The 23,402-nt window shown below is 36.0% G+C and overlaps 2 protein-coding genes across 51 annotated transcripts in view; both read right to left on the bottom strand.

The window, feature by feature from the left end:
* The window catches only part of LOC6033527 (glutamate-gated chloride channel), a 272,801-nt gene extending 254,812 nt beyond the window's left edge, over window positions 1-17,989 (bottom strand). For 28 of the 50 annotated variants that reach the window (XM_038259461.1, XM_038259459.1, XM_038259434.1 and 25 more), the window contains exons 1-2: window positions 16,802-17,988; window positions 12,709-13,242 (exon numbers count right to left, since the gene is read on the bottom strand). The gene's annotated coding sequence lies outside the window, so the exon portion shown is untranslated. Of the gene's footprint in view, window positions 1-12,708; window positions 13,243-16,801 lie in introns of all 50 variants that reach the window. The other 22 variants (XM_038259414.1, XM_038259432.1, XM_038259424.1 and 19 more) reach the window with 6 other exon arrangements.
* Window positions 1-23,402, bottom strand: part of LOC119769279 (axoneme-associated protein mst101(2)-like) — a 93,094-nt gene that overhangs the window by 62,526 nt on the left and 7,166 nt on the right. The gene's annotated exons all lie outside the window — the stretch shown is intronic.

Below are 23,402 nucleotides of genomic sequence, written 5' to 3' on the forward strand. Positions count from 1 at the left end.
GTTGCATGCAACTCGTTTCAAAACTTGGGTTTTCCAAAGTTCGTTATTTTTAACCAATGGCCGATCCTCGTTGGAAAAAATGCAAACCCCTCATTTCAACGTAATTCCGTACCAACCCACTTTCCCATCGTCACTCGATGTAATAAAAAGTTCCAAACACACACTCACACCCAAAGCACAAAGCCCAGAGTCCTCTCCACCATTTGGGCGACCCCGGCTCCGGCTTGACTGGCACACAGGAACTACCCTGACCGGAGTGGAGCCCTCCAAAGTGGTTCTGGTGCCCCGTTCGGCTAATAGAACATGCAAACCTACTCGAAAGGAACGGAGAAATCGATACCAAATGGCAGCACTAGCAGTTCAGCAGCACTTGTTGGAGAACTAAAAGTTGGCTGGTTTGAGGGGAAGGTGAAGGGGAGCGGGGTTCTGTAAAAGTGGGGGAGGATTACATAACTTTCCCGCTGAGAGTGAGGGATAAAGTGGAAAGTTTTTGAGGTTTTTTTTGTGTTCGCGTGGTTCAACTATAGCTTCTCCGGAAAAGAAAGTTTTCCTAGAACAAAGAAAGCTCAGTGATAACGATTAATTTGGGTAACTGGCTTGAAAGTGTTAAATTGTGAGCGAAAGAAAGTGGATAGAAAGTGTTACATAATCTTCATTAGCTCTGTGTGAAAAGTTTCCCCTTGGAAAAGCTTGTTATCAGCTCTAATAAGGAAGAGCTTGAGTGATCCTCTCGAAAAAACAAGTGTCATCCAACACTCTCCAAACCGCATTTTCCAGCGACTTTCCCGGATGTTTTCCCTAAAAACACTTAACCCCACGTCAGCTCAGAGTCTTCCCCCGAAAACGATTCTGCTGGTTGATCTACCGCCAAACACACACCATGCTTATAGTGCCGGGAAAATATTTGCAACCATTATGAACATACTGTTTACAGCGAGGACGACGGAAAGTGTCATCCAGAGCGAAGAGACCATGTTCGGAAGCATTTTCCTCCCCACTCAATCACCACTCTTCCCGGTGCACTCTTTTATCGTCGTTGCACATCCACACACACACACACACACGTTTAGGAGCTTCGAGGGCACTCGACATCCGACCCCGTCCCTCGACCTGCTCCTGTTCAACCTTCTTTTGTGCTTTGACAAAAGCTCGCTGCATAATGCAGCGCTCATGCATCACTAACCCATTGCACACTGCAAACTGAAGGATCGGGGACAAGTCACATCTACGGCTGGAACTGTTGGATGAAGGAAGCACGGAAAATATATCGATTGAAATTGCGGCGTTATTTTTTGTTCAGAATTTTGATAAACAATTATTTTTACTCGTAAAAGAGCAAAAAAAAACTGGTCATCCTTTCCGTTTCAAAGTCGCCACCAAAAAACGGGTTTCCGAATAAAGGTTTACTTCCATAATCGGGAATGTCATTGGTTCTGGGAGGTGAAATTTGGTCATACAAAAATGCAGAAATTTGTATGACACAATCTCACATTAAATTTTCCTATGTGGTTGGTGGTTTTATCTGTCCTAATCAGGTTACAAAAAAGAAATGATATTCATTTGAATTGCAAACTCTTATAACACCAAGTTTCCCAAAAAGAGTCGAGCTTACGACCTCTGGATTTAAAATTCAGTACGTCGCTAGTTGAAGAAACCGGTCAAGAATCCCAGTGAGCGGTTTCACGCTTTGAAGGAAATCTGACTTTTCTGAGCCAGACAGGAATCGAACCCATCACCTTCCGCTTACAAGGTGAAACCCGTAACCTCATGGTTACGATAGCTGGGCAGATCTTTGAAACTTTGAAAACAGTTGAAATGAATTTTTTGTCCTAAATGATAAAGACCCTTCTGCGTTATTGCAGATTTCAAAACTATATTAAATTTCCTATAAAATGACATGTCCCACAAACATTTACAGTCGAATAACGAAAAATTGCAGAATTTTTGAAACTATATTTGTATTTATTTTTTGATGTTCCGATTACGCCATCCAATCGAATGTTTGACAACGGAAGAACGGATTTTTATCGATTTGGTATCTTCGGCAAAGTTGTTGGCATTGCCCCAGGTACTCAGAAAAAAAATAATCTCTAAAAAAATATCCATTTTTTATTCCAAAAAACTACACAGAAAAAAGAAGATGGTTATATTCATCAGGAAATGGTGATTTTTTTTCAGGTTCACATTTTTACACATTTTAATGTTACTCAAAAAATAAGTAATATTCAACCAACCGAATTTTCAACATTCCAAAATTCAACTTTTTTTTTGCTGTTTACGGCACATATTTGTGAAAAATCATTTGACACTGCTGCTAATTTCTCAAAAAATCATAACTAATGAAAAACATGGGAAAAGTTGATTTTTTTTAATGTAAGAAAAATCTGTAATTTCCCGAGAATGACAGCGTTTTTGTGAAAGAATTTTGTTTGATGTTCTGAAACAACTTGTATTCAATACCATTAATGTGCAGTCTTAGAAAAACACAAAATTTATCAAACATTGTACATTTCTGAACACACTTTTAATTTATATTTTCGATTGGAGCAAAATACACCGGGTTAAAGAACATTTTGGTGAAGACTCGTAAAACCGGTCTCGTATGCAATGTTCAAAAAGCGACAAAATGTTCATATTTTGATTTTTGTTTTTTTTTTAACTAAATTTCAAAATTGGGCTATGCCATCCACACGGGATATGTTTTGAGAGTCTTTACCCCAAATTTCAGTCAATTTGGTCCATCCAATCTCGAGACATCGTGGCATCCGTATATCAACTCGGTGTTTCGAGAAAAAACGCTCAGAAAGTTTGACAGTTCGCTTTTGCGCATGGCAAAATTTCAAACTTAATTCGTCTGTTGCTTACTTGAATCATGCAATATCTACATGAAACTTTCAAGAGTGGTTGGAAATCATCTTTTAAGTGGAATTAATAAATTTTATGTAGTGTGAAATTTAAAGATTTTCTACATGTATGTATCCCCTTAAGCTGCTTTTCCTTAAGATAAAATTTGCAAATGAAAAGAACTTACAGAAATTTTGATACCGAATAGCCTTGAATTATCTTTTTTTAAATTTCATTTAGCAGCATTTACGAAAATCGGATTATTTTTCAACAACACATATCTCCGGTACCATATCCCTGAATCATGTTAATGAACCTCGCCCAATTTTTAATATGTTATGTAAAATTGTCTGAGGAATCCGTTAAAAATATTTTCAGATATAGGCTCTTTGGTCCAGACACCGTCAAAACGGCATTTGATGTTTTTATTAGACTTTTTCAAATAATAGGCTAGATTTTTGAAACTCCACATTATTCAAACTTATCATCTTTCATTTGCGCCCAAGACAGCTAAAATCGGTTAAAATGGAGCGAAGTTATGATTTTTGTGAAAAAAGTGATTTTTTTGTGAAAATCGACGAAAATGGCAATTTTTCGGACCACCCTAACACGCTGTAGGCCACCCGAATGCCCAAATAGAAAAATGCGGGTCTAATAATTTTGGCCAAGGAATCCCCAGAAATCGAAGCACTTTTATTATTTTTTACTTTGACTTTCATATGGAACTGCTGTTTTAACATGTCCATTTTGTATGACTAGCCCGCAAAATTGCATGGAGCCTTCTATGGAAAAAATAATGTTGCAAAAAGGCTTCTTTTGACATTGAATAGAAAAATACAAAAAAAAAAAAATCTGGAAGTAATTTGCGAAATTCTAGAGGATTCCTCTGTTTCGTTTTAATATCTGTTTGTTTTTTTTTCTATCATGTTGATAATTTGATTATTATATCAGCTTAACTTTAAAAACTTAACATAACAATGTGCAAAAACTTTCAGTGTAACTAACGAACGAACCCCACCCCTCCTCCCACCCCTTCAACAACACAAGATAAGATGCCATAATGCATACTTTCCGGATGCACTTATCATCGGCATGATGCATGTAAATTTTTGAAACCAGATCCGAAGCGAATTGTCAAGAGGAGGAATATCCTGGGGGGAAATCAGCGTCCGGAGATCAATGCCTGTTTGTATGAAAGTGGAAAGTTGAAAATTGTGATTTTAATGCCAAGGGCCAAATTCGTATCGATGAACAAAGGGCTTTCGATCTACGATGGATGACACCCGAGAGAATTGAAAAGTTTTCCAATTACTCGCGCAGAAAGGGAAAATTTTATAATTACTGTCAAACAAGGAGGACCCACTGTAACAAATTGATGACTATCGACCGACAATAAATATTCCAAAATTTGCCTCACTCCCAACGGGAAAACGGTCCTCTCTTTGTGTGCGCTGAAGACCGCAATCCAGAATAATGCAAATGTGGTTGGTGACCGGGACCGCATCTTCTCAACCACAAAGACCTCCTGACACTTCCTGCTAGCTTCCCGTCTTTTGTCTGACGATTTCCTTCGGAATTGTCGTTCCTGTTGTATACAGAAACCAGATCTTGAAGAAAATGCAAATAATGTTGCTTCCAGGGGTGCTTCAACTTTTCTCCTACTCATAGACTGGTACACTCGATATTGTTTTAAAAAGACACATTTTTTTTAAAGAAAGTTGAAAAAACTGTTCCGTCTTTTTTCAATTATTGCTTTTTGTGTAGATAACCTCAAATAAATTTGAAAAACTCAATATTGAACACATTACAGTAACCTGACTATAATGGCGTCATCCATAAAGTATGTCACGCTCTAGGGGAGGGGGGGGTCTGAGCAAGTGTGACATTGCATGTTATAAGTATAGGAAAAGCGTGACAAAGGGGGGGAGGGGGGGTTAATTTTGGCTGATTTTTGCGTGACGTACTTTATGGATGAAGCCTAAGTAGCTAGGAGTGCAACCGCCTTCATTTTTTCCGTTCACACCTTGAACTTGTCTGCCCTGTCTTGGCTATTAGGTTACAGCTCACGAAAGTTCGTCGGCCCATGCTCCCGCAGTCAAATGAATGGAATTTGACTACTGTTTACGCGAATGCGAGCAAACCAAATTTTCCTGGACAGGTGAGTGTGTTTCGGTGTATGTTACCTTTTTGGTTTCTTATTCTTCGTTTTTAGTTTACGAGAAACATGACAAGAAGAACAAAATGGAGTATAATAGACCTTCAGCCGGGTAAGTGGATTGTATACCCTAGGAGGAATAGCAAGAATGCCTGCAAAAAGGTGGGGGTTGCTTGGGGAGGGGTTCTAGTTCGTGACATGGTTTCAAATTGCTTCAGAGAAGGCCAGATGTGCAGTTGAACTAAAAAAAAAACGTTTTTGCGCAATAGATTTTGGAGAACGTAAAATGATACATATATTTGAAAAAGCATTTAAAAAAGTATTCAATTTCGACAGGCTAGACAAAGCGTTTGGTGTCTACCACAACAATTTAATTTTTGAACGTTCCTAGAGGTTTAGTATTTTCAGAAGAATTTTTACAAATGAGCAATTCTACGAAATCGATCTTTTTTTCTTAATTTTAATTTTTATACTTTTTAATCCGGCTGAAACTTTTTTGGTGCCTTCGGTATGTCCAAAGAAGCCATTTTGCATCATTAGTTTGTCCATATAATTTTCCATACAAATTTGGCTGCTGTCCATACAAAAATGATGTTTGAAAATTCAAATCTGTATCTTTTGAAGGAATTTTTTGATCGATTTGGTGTCTTCGGCAAAGTTGTAGGTATTAATACAGACTACGCTGGAAAAAAAATGATACACGGTAGAATCAAATTTGGTGATTTTTTATTTAACTTTTTGTCACTAAAACTTGATTAAAAAAAACACTATTTTTTTTTTTATTATTTTATGATATGTTTTAGAGGACATAAAATGCCAACTTTTCAGAAATTTCCAGGTTGTGCAAGAAATCTTTGACCGAGTTATGATCTTTTAAATCAATACAGATTTTTTCAAAAAATCGAAATATTGGTCGCAAAAATTTATCAACTTCATTTTTCAATGTAAAAACAAATTTACAATCAAAAAGTACTTGAGTGAAATTTTGATAAAGTGCATCGTTTTCAAGTTGGATCCATTTTTAAGTTTTTCATTTTATTAAATTAGTGCACATATTTGCCCACTTTTGAAAAAAATATTTTTGAAGAGCTGTCGATGTCGATTTTTTCGAACAAAATGTTTTAATTTTTTTTTAAACCAAAACTAACATATAATAGGGTGGTTCAGGATACGGGTGTTTTTGAAAATCTAACTCTTGGAAAATCTTGTAGAACTCTTGGAAAACAATGTTACTTGGGGGGATATTCGCATAAGAAAATTCAAAATTTACAAACTGTACATATCCATTCAAGTGACACTTCCCTAATCCCTAAACCGGATTTGACCATTTCGTGGCGTCGTCCCCGCACTTCAACCAAGATGGAAATCAATTATTCAAAGCATAATTAAGCCTGAGTGAATAATTGATACTGCTCACCCTTTCTAATCCGGTGTGACACTGGGTGGGGGAAAAACTGGCAAATTTCTCCTCCCCCACCTCTCCCCCCTCCCCCCCTTCAAACACGAAACTTTAGACGCTGTGGGGTTACTCTCTGCCAAGAAAAACAGATCATTATCCTGCATGAGTTGGCACTAGATATCTGCTGCGGTGTACGAACGGCTGGTTTAGAATGTGTGACTACTACTAGCTGCGACTAGGGCGACTGTAGATTTAGGTTAGGCTGGCTGGCTAATTTAAAACATATATGAACACGATGCCGCCAAAGTAACGAAAGTTGAGAATGAGAATGTTTCTTGTGAAAATTTACAGTTGACCTCCATTTCAGCGGCTGGCACGCGATCAAGATTGTTTTCGATTGGTAAAGACAATGAAAAGTTGTGTTTTATTTTATCATGTGATTGAAATGATAGTATTTGGCCTTTGACTGTTGTCTGAAGTATTGATAACGATATATTTTGGTTCTCTTAAGGGTGCACAGCAACGAAGGAAGTTGTTGTCTTCTTTTTCCAAAATTGTTAAACTTACGGACCCAATCCTGCAACAACGGGATTGTAAAATTAGTCAAACTTTGTTATAAATTACCTTTTGGACAGTACTTTAGAGGATGAATAAAAAAAATTGTCGATAGTATCCGTAGTTTTGAAGATACTAAAATTTCTGTAACAAAAATATGGGTGCAAAAGCTCTGGTTGATGTGCACCGTTAAAATGAAACATTTCCTCAAAAATAACCCATTGAAGTCAATGTCACACGTTGCAAATTGTAATCAGCTCACCAGCTGCTCTTGAAATTCCATCACGCCACAAACGGCCATCATAAGGACAACTTGATTAGCTAGCTTTCATTCGCTGTATAATCCAATTCTCGGTTTGATTATACCGGACTCCCCCGAAAAAAAACCCATTCATAATCATAAGGCATGCTGAAGCGCTTTCTTCCAAGAAGTATACCAACCACGAATGCGCCGAAGACTCGACAGACCGTCGTCAAGTTTTTTTTTTTGGTAAGGACACCAACATTCGGACAGATAATATCTTCAATTATGGTTAATCGTAGGTTTTGGGCTCCAATTGTGAGTGTAATCTCGGGGTGAAAATAACCACCAAATGGGACCAGACTGGCCACGAAGGTGCTGAAACTGGACAAAACAAGCCATACAAATGTGGAAAAATGTTTTTCTTTTGGGTAACTTTGTTGAAAGCTGCGATTTGAAACAAAGAAACCAGGACAAAGTAAGGTTTCGTCTGGCATGTGTAGACAGAGGTGAGGATACCTGCTGTTCTACATTATGAAAATCTTTTGAATCTTTTTACAGCAGACGCGTCACAACATAGCACACGAGCGACTTTGTGTTATTAGTTAATTGAAGAATTGTTAGAAAGTGCAGCACATTATGCATACAGTCATCTCTCATATTCGGAACAGCTTACAGATCGGCCAATGTTCAAAAAATCATAGAAAATCAATTATTGAACTTAATGATTCGCTATTACCTTCATTTAAAAGCTTTTCTTGCGATCTTTCGAATGCTGTATCGAACAACTGCAAATTTTTACTTTTATATCAAGTTTTTGAAGAAAAACTTTGACCCTTGAAATCCACAAATTCGGAACACTTTTTTCTTACGGATAAAAACAAACTTTGGTTCTTTCCATGATTAAATATTTTTTACAAAATAATGACTTCAGGTACTGAAATCAACGAAACTCATGCTTAGTTATGTTTTATGAATGGTCTGATAACTTTATTTGTGTAAAAATATCAGTTAAATTCAGGTGTTTCACAATTGTGAGAGACACAATAACATCCCACAATCATGGAACAGGAAATTTGGAGGCAGAGTTTTGCTGCTCTGGATAAAATAGTCTTGAAATGAGGTTTTTTGTTCAAAAAGTACTACTTTAACTAGTGAAATAGCAAGAGAATGTCCAAATGAAGGTCCTAAAATAGTAGGGTCGACAGAAAAGCTGCATTTGGCATGTTATTGACAAATTACCACAAAAGAGTTCCAAATTTGCGGGTGTTCCGAATATTTGGGATGACTGTACAATAGGGTGACAAGAAAAATTGAAAATTTCGGAAAATCGCAAGAGATACCCCCTGGATCGATTCTTTAGGCAAAAACAAGTAACTGTGCCAATTTTGAGCCAAATCGGTTAAGGCTAAGGGGTCGCTTTTCATCGTTGAAGTTTATATGGGGATAATCGCAAAAATGTATGGGGAAAAACATCGCTTCAGGATTTTTGCAGCAGGTGCCGCAGGTCTCGCACAAAATTGTCCAAGTGTGAGATTCTTGTAGGAAATTTAATTACCTACAACTTTGTAGAAGGGTGCAAGACGGTCCGAGTTGATCCTGATGAGTTATTAGCAATGCGATGAAAAGAAATCGGCTTATATACTTGAAAGTATACAAGGGGTATATAGGAAGTGTAAAAGAAAATATTTTTTTCTAGAAAAATCACCAAAAAATCAGGATCAACTCGGATCGTTTCGACAAAGTTGTAGGGAATTAAATTTCCTACAAGAATCTCACACTTGGACAATTTTGGGCGAGACTTGCGCCACCTATCAGAAAATTACTGAAACGATGTTTTTCCCCATACATGTTCGTGATTTTCCCCATATAAACTTCAACAATGAAAAGCGACCCCTTAGCCTTCACCGATTTGGCTCAAAATTGGCACAGATACTTATTTTTGCATTAGGAATCGAGTCAGAGAGTATCTCTGATGTCGATTTTTTTTATTGTCATCCGACTGTACAAGCATGATTTTAAACATTGAGGTATGTCTTTAAAATAATTATTCAAAAAAACTTTAATAAATGGTTCCACGAGGTTTAAAAACAATTTCCGTTTTGTCGTGCTCGTGCTTAATTGTCACACGTCGATTTTGGGTGATATTGCGTCCATTTTTTGAAGATTTCAATGACTCACTTTTGATCTTCAAAGATCCCCAAAATTGATATCTTCAACAAAAACCGCAGTGTTGTCACACTACTTGGGAAAGCGATCTAATAGTACTATCTTGAAACATCCTGCAAGTGCGACATCTGGCCAAAGGGAATTTCGGCAGAGGATGTTTTGCCACATGTAGATAATTCAAGAAAAACAATCAAAAGCGTTTTGTTCGGGACGTCGACAATACATAAAATTTATATAAAATATCCATTCCCAAGTAACAATTTAAAACTAACTAACCACCACCTAGTTTTATTGGAGTTTTATGGTAGCATCTTAATTGCTTATTAAATTAATTTCGGCATTCACATCAACCAATAATTATGGGCTGAATAAAAGTTTCTAAGAAGGTTTTATGCCTCGGACATAAAACCTGGTGACATAAAAAGCCAAAAAGATTTGAAAAAGGTTTAATGAAAGTTTTAAGAGTATTTTTATTACCCGATAGTAATGCCATGCAAAACGGTTTTATCGCATGCTTCTTTAAAACCAAGGATGTTGTAGCTGTCAAGTGTCATCAGGCATGCAAAAAGCTAACTTAAATCCATAAGCTCCTGAAAAAGCATTTTTCGCGGCCATAGAAGATCAAATATAATTTTCATATTTTTTTTAATGAATAAAAATAAAATATTATTTTAACGAAAAAATTTATTTTAAAAAAGAATTATTTTTGATGAAGCGAGTTGAGTTTTCTGGTTCAATCTCCCTTCAATAAAATTTCAACCGCAGCTGAAACTGAGCCAACAATTGCGAGAAATAAGCTTTCAAACTATTTTAATTACCTCTTAAATCTTTTATTATCAAAAAAGCCTTAAAAAATCACGTTTGAAGATGTACGAAATGTAATTTTTTAACACCTTAACTCCCAAGCTCGAGAAAAAGGGGGAATTTCCATATAAATTACCCCTTTTTCTTGAGCTTGGGAGTTTAGGTGTTAAAGCCCTTGATAACATTTTAAACTAGGTTTTAATAAGGCTTTGAGGAGGTTGGTAAGATTCAGTTGTGAACTCCTATGTAGGTTTCATGAAAAGGCCGTAACAACCTTTTGCGGAGGTCGGGGTTCTGGAGAGGTTCTTACGACTAAGTGGTTTTAATTTTGGTTTTTTTCTGATGGGTTTTATACAGCCCATGATCGCATAAATGTCCCATATGCATTTTCATCACTTTTGAGTTATTGATGCAGTTTGGTTCAAAATCGTGTGCTCCTTCAAAAGAGCCTATAACATCCAGTACTTTGTTCTAGAAATCAGGAGGAAATCCAGTTTTTTCGTGAAAACTTAACACGTAACCTTATGTGTGGGACAAACTTTAAATGTATTTATCTCAGTTTGCTGTTTTTGCATATGGGACATTTATGCGAACATGGGCAGTATAGCGGTTGTAACAGCTACGATAAAGCCGGAAATGTTTCTTGGGATTTCCACATTCATATCATCGAATTTTATAGCACATTGTTGCTATTTTACCAAGTTTACCTCCGGATTATGAGTCCAATGCGCGGTCCGATTGATCCACACGGGTGGACAATCAACCTGTTTTTCTTTTTTTACTTTTTCAAAACATTGGCAAAGATCCAGGAAACAAGTTAAACTACCAACCCAATAACATTTAAAGATAAAAAAAATCTTCATCTATCCAATGGTTTTAAAAATCTAACGAAAGATGTCTTAACTTGTTTTGTTTTTGCAATTGAGTACATTTCAGCATTCATTTGAGTACTTTAAAGTTCAATTTTTCAGCACTTGTATTGAAAAGTTTTTTATTAGTTTTTTCCATACAAGTCTCCCTACAATTTTGGGAGCTGGTCATACAAATTTGACATGTGAACAGGTATTTGAAAATCTGTATCAATATTCCATGCTTTGTGCCGTTTGCACCAACGAACGAGTTGTACGTGTTGCCTCAATCAGGGGGCAAACTTTTATTTTCAAAAAACTTCGAAATGTTGATGGAAATATAAATCTTATCATCCAAAAACATTCAAAACTGATGTTTCCTTAAAATACTTTACGGATATTATAATGTACAATTCCAAAAAAAAAAAATGCAAAAAAACTGTTCTGTCAATGCTTAGAAGTTTAAGAAACAAATAGGAACCACTGATTGCTAAAAAATCTGGTGTATTTCAAAATAATTTTTCATTAAAATGTTTATACTGCCCCTGATCGCATTAATGTCCCATATGCATTTTCATCACTTTTGAGTTATTGATGCAGTTTGGTTCAAAATTGTGTGTGCTTTCGAAAAAGCCTATAACATCCAGTACTTTGTTCTAGAAATCAGGAGGAAATCCAGTTTTTTCGCGAAAACTTAACACGTAGCCTTATGTATGGGACAAACTTCAAATGCGTTTTTCTCAGCTTGCTGTTTTTGCATATGGGACATTTATGCGAACATGGGCAGTATACCTACCACGGCTTGTTATTTAAATTTTTACATCTTATGCTTTCGCAACATTTTTGCTACTGCAAGAACATATATTGAAATAGATTTTCCCCATATCCTCATTAAAATATTTATCAAAAAATTAGGGGACAAAGCAGCAGATTACAGTTCAGACTCGATTATCCGAAGCCTCGATTATCCGAAGTTTCGATCATCCGAAGTGAAATTTAGCCAGTGCCTTCAGATAATCGAGTCTGGACTGTTCTTCCAAAATATGACCTTTTTATTTCAAAATCATTCAAAGCATTCGTTTGTAAAAATTATCATGCATATTTTGAACATATTTTTTATATTTTCATTAAAATTAAGTTTAAAAAAAATTAAGTAATTTTTCACCCTTTATATGCCTAAAAATTAAAAAAAGTGGTTAAAATTTTAATTATATTAAATTTCTCTCGAAGGATCGACACTCTTTATTTTCACCAATATTTCACTGAGTAAAATTTCTCAGGTTAAGAAATCTTTCATATTTCCGCAATTTGCTGTTTCTCAATATTTAGACAATTTTTTGCATTTTTTTTTACGAAAACAGGCTTGTTCACTTCCTATCGAGCTATTTTTTGTTCGATTTCAGTTGAAACGCCGTATAGAAACTGTAATTGAACTTCAAAGGGCTGATATGCCAACATTAGGTGCTTGAAAAAAATCCATGATGTTCTCCTTAGATTTAAACATCACACAAATATACCTAAATGAGATTCCTTAAAAGAGCAAATACTCAATGAAACAACATTATTTTTTTAACGTTTTGTAATTTCCCCACCCAATGAGTACCCAACAAATGCTCAACCGAAACTCCCCCTGTTCCGCATGTAATCCGACATGGGAGATTACGCCGGCTGGCCGAGCTAAAGTGGGACTTACATTTATCACCTGGAACTAATCCAATTGTTCCAGCGCCGCCGCGTATCAGCGCCCGTGTGGTCAGCGACGGTAGCAATTGCGTTCACACGATATTGTCGATTTGCAATCAAAATTGTCCGGTTGGCGTTTCAACTCGTTTGAATTAGAAGCGCGCTCACTTGATCTTCCTTTTGACACTTTGCTCCTCCACTCTCTTCTGCTGCTCCTCCTCTCTGCCAAATTTTCACGATGCGGAGTTTTTTTTTACACTTTTTTTTCCTTTTTTATTGCGAAAATTTTCACACACTCTCGTTTTTCTTTTTGCTCTTCTTCTTTTCCGCTGACAAGCTGGCACTGTCACTTACACTTTACTCACGCGAGAAATATTAAGATTTATCTTTTCTCTCTTTTTCCTTCAGCTTGTCTAACTTTTCACAAGTTGTCTCGTTCTTTCTGCTTTCTTTTTTTTTTTTCTCTCAGCGACTAACTACAGTTACCAACGAGCTGTGATTAGTTCTTCTTCATGCTCTTACTCGAGTACTCTTGTTCACTTGCCTGCAGAAAAAAAAACATAAATATTTCAGAGGTTCTTGTTAAAATTTCGGACTGCCTCACTGTTGTGTCACGACACCAACACGAGCGTAAGCTTCTTTGTGTGGGTTTCACGCTGTTTCACTCTCAGCTTTTTTTTCTACTCGTTATTGCGAATCTGGCATTGCGCGCGTAGAGTTTTTAATAACATTAAAAATAATACAATAATTCAGCGGCTGAGACACCTTGAGACGAGAGAGAGAGATTGCAAAGAGGAAAGTGACGAGTGGAATGGGAGGCAATTTCAACTCACGAAAAGAACACATGTTTTAGACAGTACATGAGAAAGAAGTACTAGGTTATGCTCAATAACCCATTTGAAATTGCGTGCTTTTTTGATTTCTTTAAGTTAAGTTGTTTCGAAATTATAAAGTAATCAAATTATTTAAAAATTAGACTTTTGATGAACAAGAAAAATGTTACCGCCGGTGTGTAATGAGATTTTCTGAACTACAGCACCACTAAGCTATTCATTCTTTTATTGATGCTTAAAAAAGATGAGCTGCGACAAGCGCTATAAAATTTTAACTCTGTATCAAGTTATCCCATTAGCATGGTATGGGACAGAAAATAAAAATGTCAACTTTTTTATGATGCCCACTGCATTTTCGGGACTGTCAACTCAATTTAATATAGTTGAAAACAAGGCAAACTTGAACTGAAATAAAAGTTTATGTCGATTACAAGAGACTTAAAACTGTGTTTCAAATGGATTTTTTTAAATTAACACAAAAAAAAACATAATCTTGAGTAGCCTCCATGAAAATCGAAAATCATTTTGTTTACAATCGTAACTCCAAACAATAGTAATTTTTTGCAGTCTTGGATAACACAAAAACGTATGCAAAATATTTTTTCCCAGAAAAAATAAAAAAAATGCTGTAGATCTAAATAAAATTTGCGTTAATTTATAACAGATTCCCAAAAAAGTGTCCACGTGGTTTATGGATGGTCCGAAGCGCTTCCATTGAATAAATCTTTGTATGAATAAATCCATGGAGACGCTTGGTTTCTTAGCATGATTCCATAGCATTTATATATATAGATTGAGCTATTGGCTTTAACTGGAAATGAACTACAACAGGGGTGCCCAAAGTTTTTGAATGGCAACGTTAATTCAAATTATACAAAATTACTAAAACAATTTTTCTACTTAATTTTTTTTTTACATTTTTGTCGTTTAAATACAAAAATACAGAGATGTCGTTTAAATACAAGAATACAAAATGACTACAGTTCTCAAAAATTATTGCTCAACAAAGCTTCTAATCAATTGAACCAATTCAATACCTCAACAAACAATAAAATCAGGTTAGGCCGTTACAAATATTTTTCAAAGTTTATGTTTGTCAAAAATCGTGAGACATGTCATTTTATGGGAAATTTAATGAACTTTTCGAATCTGAAATAACCCAGAAGGGTCCTTTTTCATTTAGAACAATTTTTTTCAGGATTACATTTTAGAGTGTAATAATATTTTACAAAGTTGTAGAGCAGACAAAAACAAAAATTTTGATATATAGACATAAAGGGTTGTATGTATTCTTCACGAGTTATCAAAAATTTACAAAAAAGTTTTTTGAAAAAGTTATGATTTTGACCTTTTTTGACCAGTTTTTCGAATTTTAAACCCCTAAAACTCAATCGTGTGCTTTTGAAAGAATTTTTTTCGGAAAGTTCAGCTAATTTTGCATAACAATGACCCCTTTGACGATTGTTGTGACTCGTGCATTGCGTGAATCAGAATTTTTTTTTTTCATAAAAAAAAATTTGTGATGTGTGAGTGTATCCGGTTTATTTTTTTTATTTTCGAAAATCCCCACATACAAGCAGTGCACAAGCCCCGCTTACTAGGCGGGAGCGTTACCACTAGGCTACGTGGCTCGGTCTTTGGAGTTATTTTAAAAAAAAATAGGTGTACAAATGAAATTCATTTAACTTAAGCTTAATTTGGATAAGTCAGTCCTGTAAATCGTTTTTATCAGTCCTGTATAATCGTTTTAGTCTGTTGCATGAAAATGCAATTTAAAACCATGATCAGTAACATCTTAAAGTTGAACATGGAAACTTTGAATTGAAACTGAACTTTTCAAACTATTTAATTAAATGATGCTTTTCATCCATTGTAAGACTTGTTCGTGTGGAAAACGACTCAAAAATAAAAAAAAAATCTATAAAAACTGATTTTATTTGAAAAATCAACGGAAATGTAAGGTCCGAAATTTAAACCAAAAATAATCTGCTTCGAATTACCGGGCACTCTATTTATTGTCAACAATTTATTATCAAATGTGACTACAAAAATGTTTAATAATAATAATAATTCAAAGATCAATAACACAAACCGGAAAAAGCTACTTCAAGTATTATTAAAATTTTAAATTATTCCCTGATTTAAGTCCTTTTAAAGAAGCCACTTTGCTAATTTAAGATGTTTGCCAGAAAGTGCAATTAATTGAATATTGAGTCAAAAGTTAAATAATGTGTAGCCATAAAGAGGTGTCAGAACAATCTGTCAAACAAACCGTGTTTGTCATTGTTTACATTGCGTGCTCTATTTTTTTTCTATTCAAGGTCAAACATTCAAACGCGTTTTTCTTAGAATGTCAAAAAGCGACGTGCGACAAGATTGCACGAACGAGTTGATTTTGAGAAATTTTTAATGCCCATTTTCTGGAAAAACTGGATTACCTCCGGTTTTCTGCAACAAAGTACTACATACTTTTAGTTTTTTTTTCTGAAAAGGCACATGATTTTAAACCAAACTGCATCATTAACTCAAAAGTTATATTTGACAATTATGCGAACAGGGGCAGTATACACACTTTTAAATCATTCAATATTTTTTGCTAGCTGAAAAAAGGAAGCTATCTGGATGTTGAACCATGACGTTCACATTTTTTTGATAACCCAACGGATTTGCAGAACAATAATGGGATCAAATGGATTTGGCGATGTTGTACTTTTCTTATTTCTTTTTTGTAGCTATAATAATCTCGTTCTCGAGGTGATGGTTAATTCTGTTCATTTGATTTTCAAGCTACTTATATGGCTACAATATATGATATCTAAGAGTCTTTTTATTTTACAGTTAAGAGCATGCTCATTAAATAAAAAATTTGAAAAATTGCATTTTGTATAAATTCTCTCATAGAACAGAAGAACTAGAAAGGATCTTTTTTTCATAAAAATTAAAACATTATTAATGTCAATTGTGTTCAATGAAGGATACTATTTTGATTTGAAATGATCATTAGTTTTACAACATTCATAAATAAGCTGATTTTCTCCTTCGACAGCAACTGCAATGTTTCACCTTCATGTAATGCAGAATTTCCCTTCCCTGCATTCTCACCATGTGCTGTCAATGACGATTTTTTGTTTCAACCTTCACCATTCATGATTCTTTTCGCCACCGCCGTCACCTTCACTTTGCAAATTCTCATTTTTCTTGTGCCAAGCCAAGTGTCACACACCACCGAAAGATTACGAAATTTCAAAAAGCAGCAGAAAAAAACATTACGCTATCACTCGTGTTGGCCCCTCGACAAAAAGAAGAACTTTTCACCACTGTTTCGAAATTTGTTTTGCGAGCGTATTGGTGCACTTTTATTCTTTATGCATTTTCTTTTTTCAATTTCATTAAATTTTCACACGGTTTTTCCCCTTTTATGAGCGAGCGAGAGGGAGAGAGAGCGAGTGTGTGTCTTTGTTGCCCTCCTAGCTCAATTTCCTTTTGCGATCTTCTTCGTCCTCGTGAAAATTTGATTAGATTTTTTCCTCCAACTTCGTTCTTTTTCCGATCTCACCTCTGCAAACGCTTTTCCTCTGCAGCACACTTTCCTTATCTCCTGGGAAATATTTAAACTTTTTCTCCACCGCGTGCCGATGACGACGACGACCGTAACGATTATTTGCACCTCCTTACTGTTTTGACTTCCTTGGGGGGGTTCCGTAACGTGTGAAAATGAGAGGAAATTCCGAGACTTTTCCCACTTTCTCACTCACTCAGCACTTTTCGGTTAGTTTTTTCGTTTTTTTTTGTTTCGCAATTGCAAGCGGGCTCGTCCACCAAAGTATCACCTTAAGAAGGCAAATTGAATTGGAAAAACTTTTCGTTTTTCTTCCAGTTTTCCGGCAGCAATTTTCCTGCTGGAGATTCAAATTACCGGAAATTTTTCGTCCACCTCGGAACGACAGGATCGTTTTCGTACACGTAACCGATTCCGGGTCGGAATTTTCACCTGTTTCACTTTTTTCTTCGTTTTCTACAGTAATGACACCTGAAAAACTTTTCCTCCCTCTTCCGTGGTGTCGTGGCAATCCTTTTGGTCCTCGGAAAAACTTAAACTGGCCAAGTTTGGCAATTCATTCCTTCCTGTTCACCTTAGAACGAACAAAAAAGAAAACTCGTCAATAAAATCGCTACGACGAATTCTAATCCTTTCTCGGAAAAATTCACACTCTCACACACAGGCGCCACAGGCCGCGTGGCCACCCCACGAGGACACTTCCCCCCCTTCCACGCACCACCCCCAAAAAGCTACTACGGACACATACGCACACAAACACACACGAGCACGCGACGATGCAACCGCGCCACCACCAGTCGCTAGCACCACCAGAGCAGAAGTGAAATGGGGCGCCCCAATGTGTGGTGTGTTGTTTTTCCCGTGAAAATCCGCAGCGAACTGAGTTTCCGTCCCGAGCGACAGTTGGGGTAAAGGTCCGCGGCTTCGGGCCGTTCGTTCGGCAACGGTTCTCATGCGGTGTGCACGATGCTGCGAGAGAGGTGATTCGGTGACTGGCCGCACGGAGGAGCCACTGAGCGAGGAAGAGAAATTGAAACTGAGAGAAAGCTAGCTGTCAGGGTTGCCAGACAGTACACAGACAATTTGATATTTGAGTTGTTTAACAAATTCAAAAGGTTAAAGCCATGGAAATACCACCAGAGTTGATTTTCCAGAATCCTGCTAAAATGAATGGAACATTTCAGCCAGGATCATGCTATAATTTCAAGCTCTGGGCAAGCAAACTTAAAAAAAGCAAATACATATTCTTCGGGCTAGCAGACTTTCATAATGTGCCATAATCATCCGAGATTGGTCATTCCTTTGTGGACCATCATTCAGTGAGGTACTCCTGGATTTTAGCTCCTGAAAAGTGCTTAAAAAGTGCAAAAATGCCTCACGGCAAGAAAAAGAGGCGGTCCTCACCAGCAGGATCGGCAGATTTGAAGAAGCTAAAGAATGCCGAAGCGCTACCTGCAAAGCCAGGCAGTTTGAGCAAGGACGCTCAAAATTCGTCTGGAAACCAGTTCGCTACCCTCCCTGTGGACGTGAGCGAGAAGGAAGAATTTGAACGACGGGAAAAGTTGCCACCCATTTTTGTGAAAACATCGTCATCGGATTCGGTGCGAAAGTGGCTGACCGGGTTTATCAAATCTGGTGCTTTACGAGCTTCCATTCGCTTGTGTGGTGATGGACTCAAAATTCTGCTACCTACCAGAAAGGATTACAACTACGTTCGGGATTTCCTGAACAACACAAAGATTGAATACTACAGCCATGACGATCCAGGTAAACGCCCCATGAAACAGGTCCTCCGAGGTCTGTACGACATGGATGTGAGTGTGCTGAAAGAAGAGCTCAAAACTCTTAAGTTGAACGTGATCGAAGTCTTCAAGATGACGAGACACAACAAGGACATCAAGTATCGTGATCAACTGTACCTGGTTCATCTCGAGAAAGGATCGACATCGCCGTCTGAGCTGAAAGCAGTTCGGGCAATTTTCAACATCATCGTGACTTGGGAACGTTATCGTCCAGTGCACCGTGACGTGACGCAATGTTCGAACTGCTTGCAGTTTGGACATGGTGGAAGGAACTGTTTCATCAAGAGCCGTTGTGCAACCTGCGGAGGTGAGCACAAAACTCAAGCTTGCGAAACAATCAACGAGAACATCGAAGCGAAATGCTTCAATTGCGGCGGCGACCATTCTACCAAGAATCGAAGCTGCCCAAAACGTGCTGAGTTTGTAAAAATTCGGCAGCAAGCGACGACGAGGCACCAACCAAATCGTCGCAAAACACCACCAGCATACACGGACGTGGATTTTCCTGCCTTGGCGTCACCAGGAGCAGGATCTACTCGAGTGGTTCCAAATCTGCAGCCATTGCCGTTGAATCAGCGGCAAAGAGTTGCAGAGCATACAACACCTCCAGGCTTCAGTCAGCAACCGAGGGAAAACCAACCAACATCAACGGGTGAAGGCAGTAGTGACCTGTTTTCACCACAAGAACTTTTGAACATTTTCATCGAGATGACAACAACACTGCGTGGTTGCAAAACTCGCCAGGAACAAGTAAGAACTCTTGGAGCATTCATCTTAAAATACAGTTCGTAGTTTACTCGTTCTAGTGATTTTGAATATTTCAATGGATTTCAATTTTTTTTTAGTTTTAGGTTAGGATTAGTTGTTAAAGTTTTTTTTTTCTTTTTTACCCAAATGTATTCAATTCGATGCAATAATGTAAAACAATTTGAAGCAAATAAATAAATGTGATCAGTTAATAATAAAACGAAAAGTACAACAAAGATGAAGAGCATTAGGCCATACCACTTATCATGTAAAAGAAATGTAATTATTATAAGAATGTTCAATAAAGACATATTTAATTTCAAAATTTTCCGAGATTGGTTTGACTTTTTCTCATAGCTTATGCTAATTACTGCTAAAAATTGATTTTTCTAAAACCCCAATTACTTTTTGCTACAACCTTTAACACTCTTACTCCCATAGGTCAAAAGTTAGGGAGTTTGATGGACCTACGGTATTAACTTTTTGGCCAATCGCAGTTATTCTCATAGTTATTGGGAGTCGATCGTAGCAACCGGTGCTGACGGTTGGAAAACTTTTTCACTCCGCGTCATTTTTGTCAAATTTTATTTTTTCCCTTTATATGCATTCTTCTATAAGGTTTATTTGTGTTAAATGAGAATTTTGTTTCTAATTGTCGTTGTCGAAGTGAATTCAATAAATCGTTCGGAACTGCCAAGGATTAGGAACACGAAAAGATATGGCGGATGCTGTTTCAAGAGGCTGTGGTTGAGTTTATTCAATCATCCTCACAGAAAAAAAAAGTTGAATTTTGGAATGTTGAAAATTTGGTAGGTTGAATATTACCTCTTTATTTGTGTAATATTACATAAAAAATGTGTAAAAATGTGAACCTGATGAATATTCATCAAAAACTGATGAAAATTCATCATTTTCTGGGGTAAAATTTATCATTTATTTTGCCACAAAATCTGTCACCATTTCCTGATGAATATTACCATAATTTTTTTTTCTGTGCTGAATGTGCAATTTGTACCAGCGAAACATCAGGAAATAATTGTTGGGAGTGGAGATATTTGGTGCTAAAGGAACACTTCCACTTCATCCGACCGGCCTGTGTCCTGTCAAGATCCTGGGGTCAGACTATCGGGACACCACTACCACCTGGCTGTGTTTTGAAGAATTTCTGTTTCTTGGTGAGAGCTTTCCATCATTATTTGATATTTGATTATATTCCCCTGTATTATAATATTATAAATTAAATAAACCCTCCTACCCCTCTCCCACTTTTCCATTTCCCAATCTCGATTTCCCCAACCCCAATTTTCCCATTTCCACTTCCCCCTAAAAATATAATAATTTGCCAATTTACACTAACACACCACACCCAACTGATTCGGAGCGTTTGGTACGGTATGCCCACGCATCCTTCCTCCCCTGATGATTCTGTGAAATGTGATCCGTTCACAGAATCTGTCTCTGCGGTTAATGCAACGCAGTAGTCCTGGCCGCTTTTTGCTGGTATTAAATGCCAATATAGTGCTGATTTAATGCCGCTATTAAGTGCCTCGCGGTTGCTTGGGTTGTCATTAATTATTTAATGTTATGTTGCCCACTGAATCTTTATCTGCCTCTAAAATATCCAAATTGATATAATTTTGATTCAAGTCATATTTTGCCTTTTATATAAGGTATTAAGATTAATTTTGAATGGAAGTATATACTTTTCTATTGAATTTTTATATTTAAAAATGAAAAAAAAACTCGTGTTTAAAGAAAATTGCCTTTGAGATATTTCAAAGCTCTAGGTATTAAATTTCTGATTTCAAAACAACTTAGTGCATTTAAATTGGCCTACGCATTTTTTTAAATGAATATGTTTGTTTTTCAAAGCGCATCACTTCTCTCTTAAACTTAATTCTGATACGCTACTTTTTTTTAACTGGTTTGCTCGAAGGCTTTTAGAAAATTTGATCTGACAATCGTAGATTACGAGGTAAAATAACATTTTGATGTCGTCGTCAAAGTTGCTTGAATTTTCATGATCAACAACACCAAATAACAAAAATATTTCTCAAAAGTTCGAAATTTGGCAACACCCTAATCTTGAACTAACCTGATTTCAAATATTTTCCACCTTTCAAATGCTATAAAAAGATTAAGATGTTATCATCTTTCATGATGCCTAATAAAATCTGAAGCATGATTAACAATTATTAACATTTATTAAAGTTATTTGAAAGCTCTATAAAGTTTTTCCAAATTTTATGAAATATACAATTTCTTCTTCTCTTTTTTTATTTTTTTTGAAATGATTGGTTAATGAAAATGCAATATTTATGCTTTCTAGGTTTCGGTAGGTTTTAAAGTAACATTTTACCTCTTCAAAATCTTTCCTGTCATAACATCATTACATAGCAAATCAAACAATTGATTAACTCTTAGAAGTCACATTACTTAATTTTATTTCTCGATATTATGAATTTCGCGGATCCAGGAGGTTAAGAATTGAAAATCTTAGACATTTTTTTCAAATTGCCTAACAGTTTTTTATAAAACTGTTCATAGTACCTCAAGAAGTAACTGTCACCAAAGTTTGAAAAGCTTTAAAAGTTAGTTAACCATAATAATGAAACCATTTGATAAATAGGATCAAAGTGCTGTTAGAAAACGGACTGAATTATCAGATTCTTTAGAAATATTTACACTTAGAATAGTTATAAAACAATTTCTTATTAATAAATTTAAAGTGTTAATAAAAAAATAATTTAAAAATGTTTTCAAATTATAGACAAATTATAGTTTCTGTGTAAAAGTGCATTTGTTTAATTCATGCTGAAAATTGGTTTTGGTGGTAATGAAAATTGATATTGTAAAGAAAACATCTTAAATATTTTTAGCAATTTTTTGTACTTATCCTCAAATTAATAAAAAAATGTATGAAAAAGCTATGAACTTATTCAAATAAACATTCAATTGTAAATACATCAAACGAAAAATTACAAGTAACCTTATTAACGGTATATTTAACGTAACAATTTAATTTACCCTTATAAACGTAAGAAAACCTCGACTATCAGAGGCACCCCTGGTGTTGTAATACAAATTTTCATGGAACTTACCCCTATTGAAAAAAAAACTTTTGTAAATAAATTAATCTTGAGGAAAGTTCAAGTTTAAAAATACATTGAAATTCTATCAATACCAACCCGGTTTACGGTACCGTAAACTGGGGTGACTTTGATATTCCGGGGGTGACATTGATAGAAATTTGATTTGGCCACTAATTTTGGTACATCCAATGTAACAGTCTCATTTTTGCATATATGTTCGATAATAAGCTATCCATTAATGCTTAAATATTAAAAATTCTCAAAAAAGTTTAGATATTAATTTGACGGGAATTTGAAAAACCTATCAAAGTCACCCCGGGCTATCAAAGTCACCCCAGTTTACGGTACACTTAAACCAATAGCTTTTGAGTAGCAACAAAGTGTTTCAAGACATAATCTACAAACATAACAAAAATTATTGCATACTTATTTTTGTTATAAAATGTTAGGATATTAATAAGACCCATGGCCTAAGTTGATCACAGAAAATACATATTTTTCCTCTTTTTAATGCTTTTTAAAACTCAAATTTGTATAAAAAATTGATTTCCGAGATTTTTTATTGAAGCCCGTCTGCGATGGGGTTGAGTATGAGAGGGTTTTTTTTAAGTTAATTTTAATTAAAACACGTCATTCATCACAAGATAACAAAAAAGGAAGGCATCAACCAC

This window comes from Culex quinquefasciatus, chromosome 3 (genome assembly GCF_015732765.1).
Source record: "Culex quinquefasciatus strain JHB chromosome 3, VPISU_Cqui_1.0_pri_paternal, whole genome shotgun sequence".
NCBI classification, from domain to species: domain Eukaryota; kingdom Metazoa; phylum Arthropoda; class Insecta; order Diptera; family Culicidae; genus Culex; species Culex quinquefasciatus.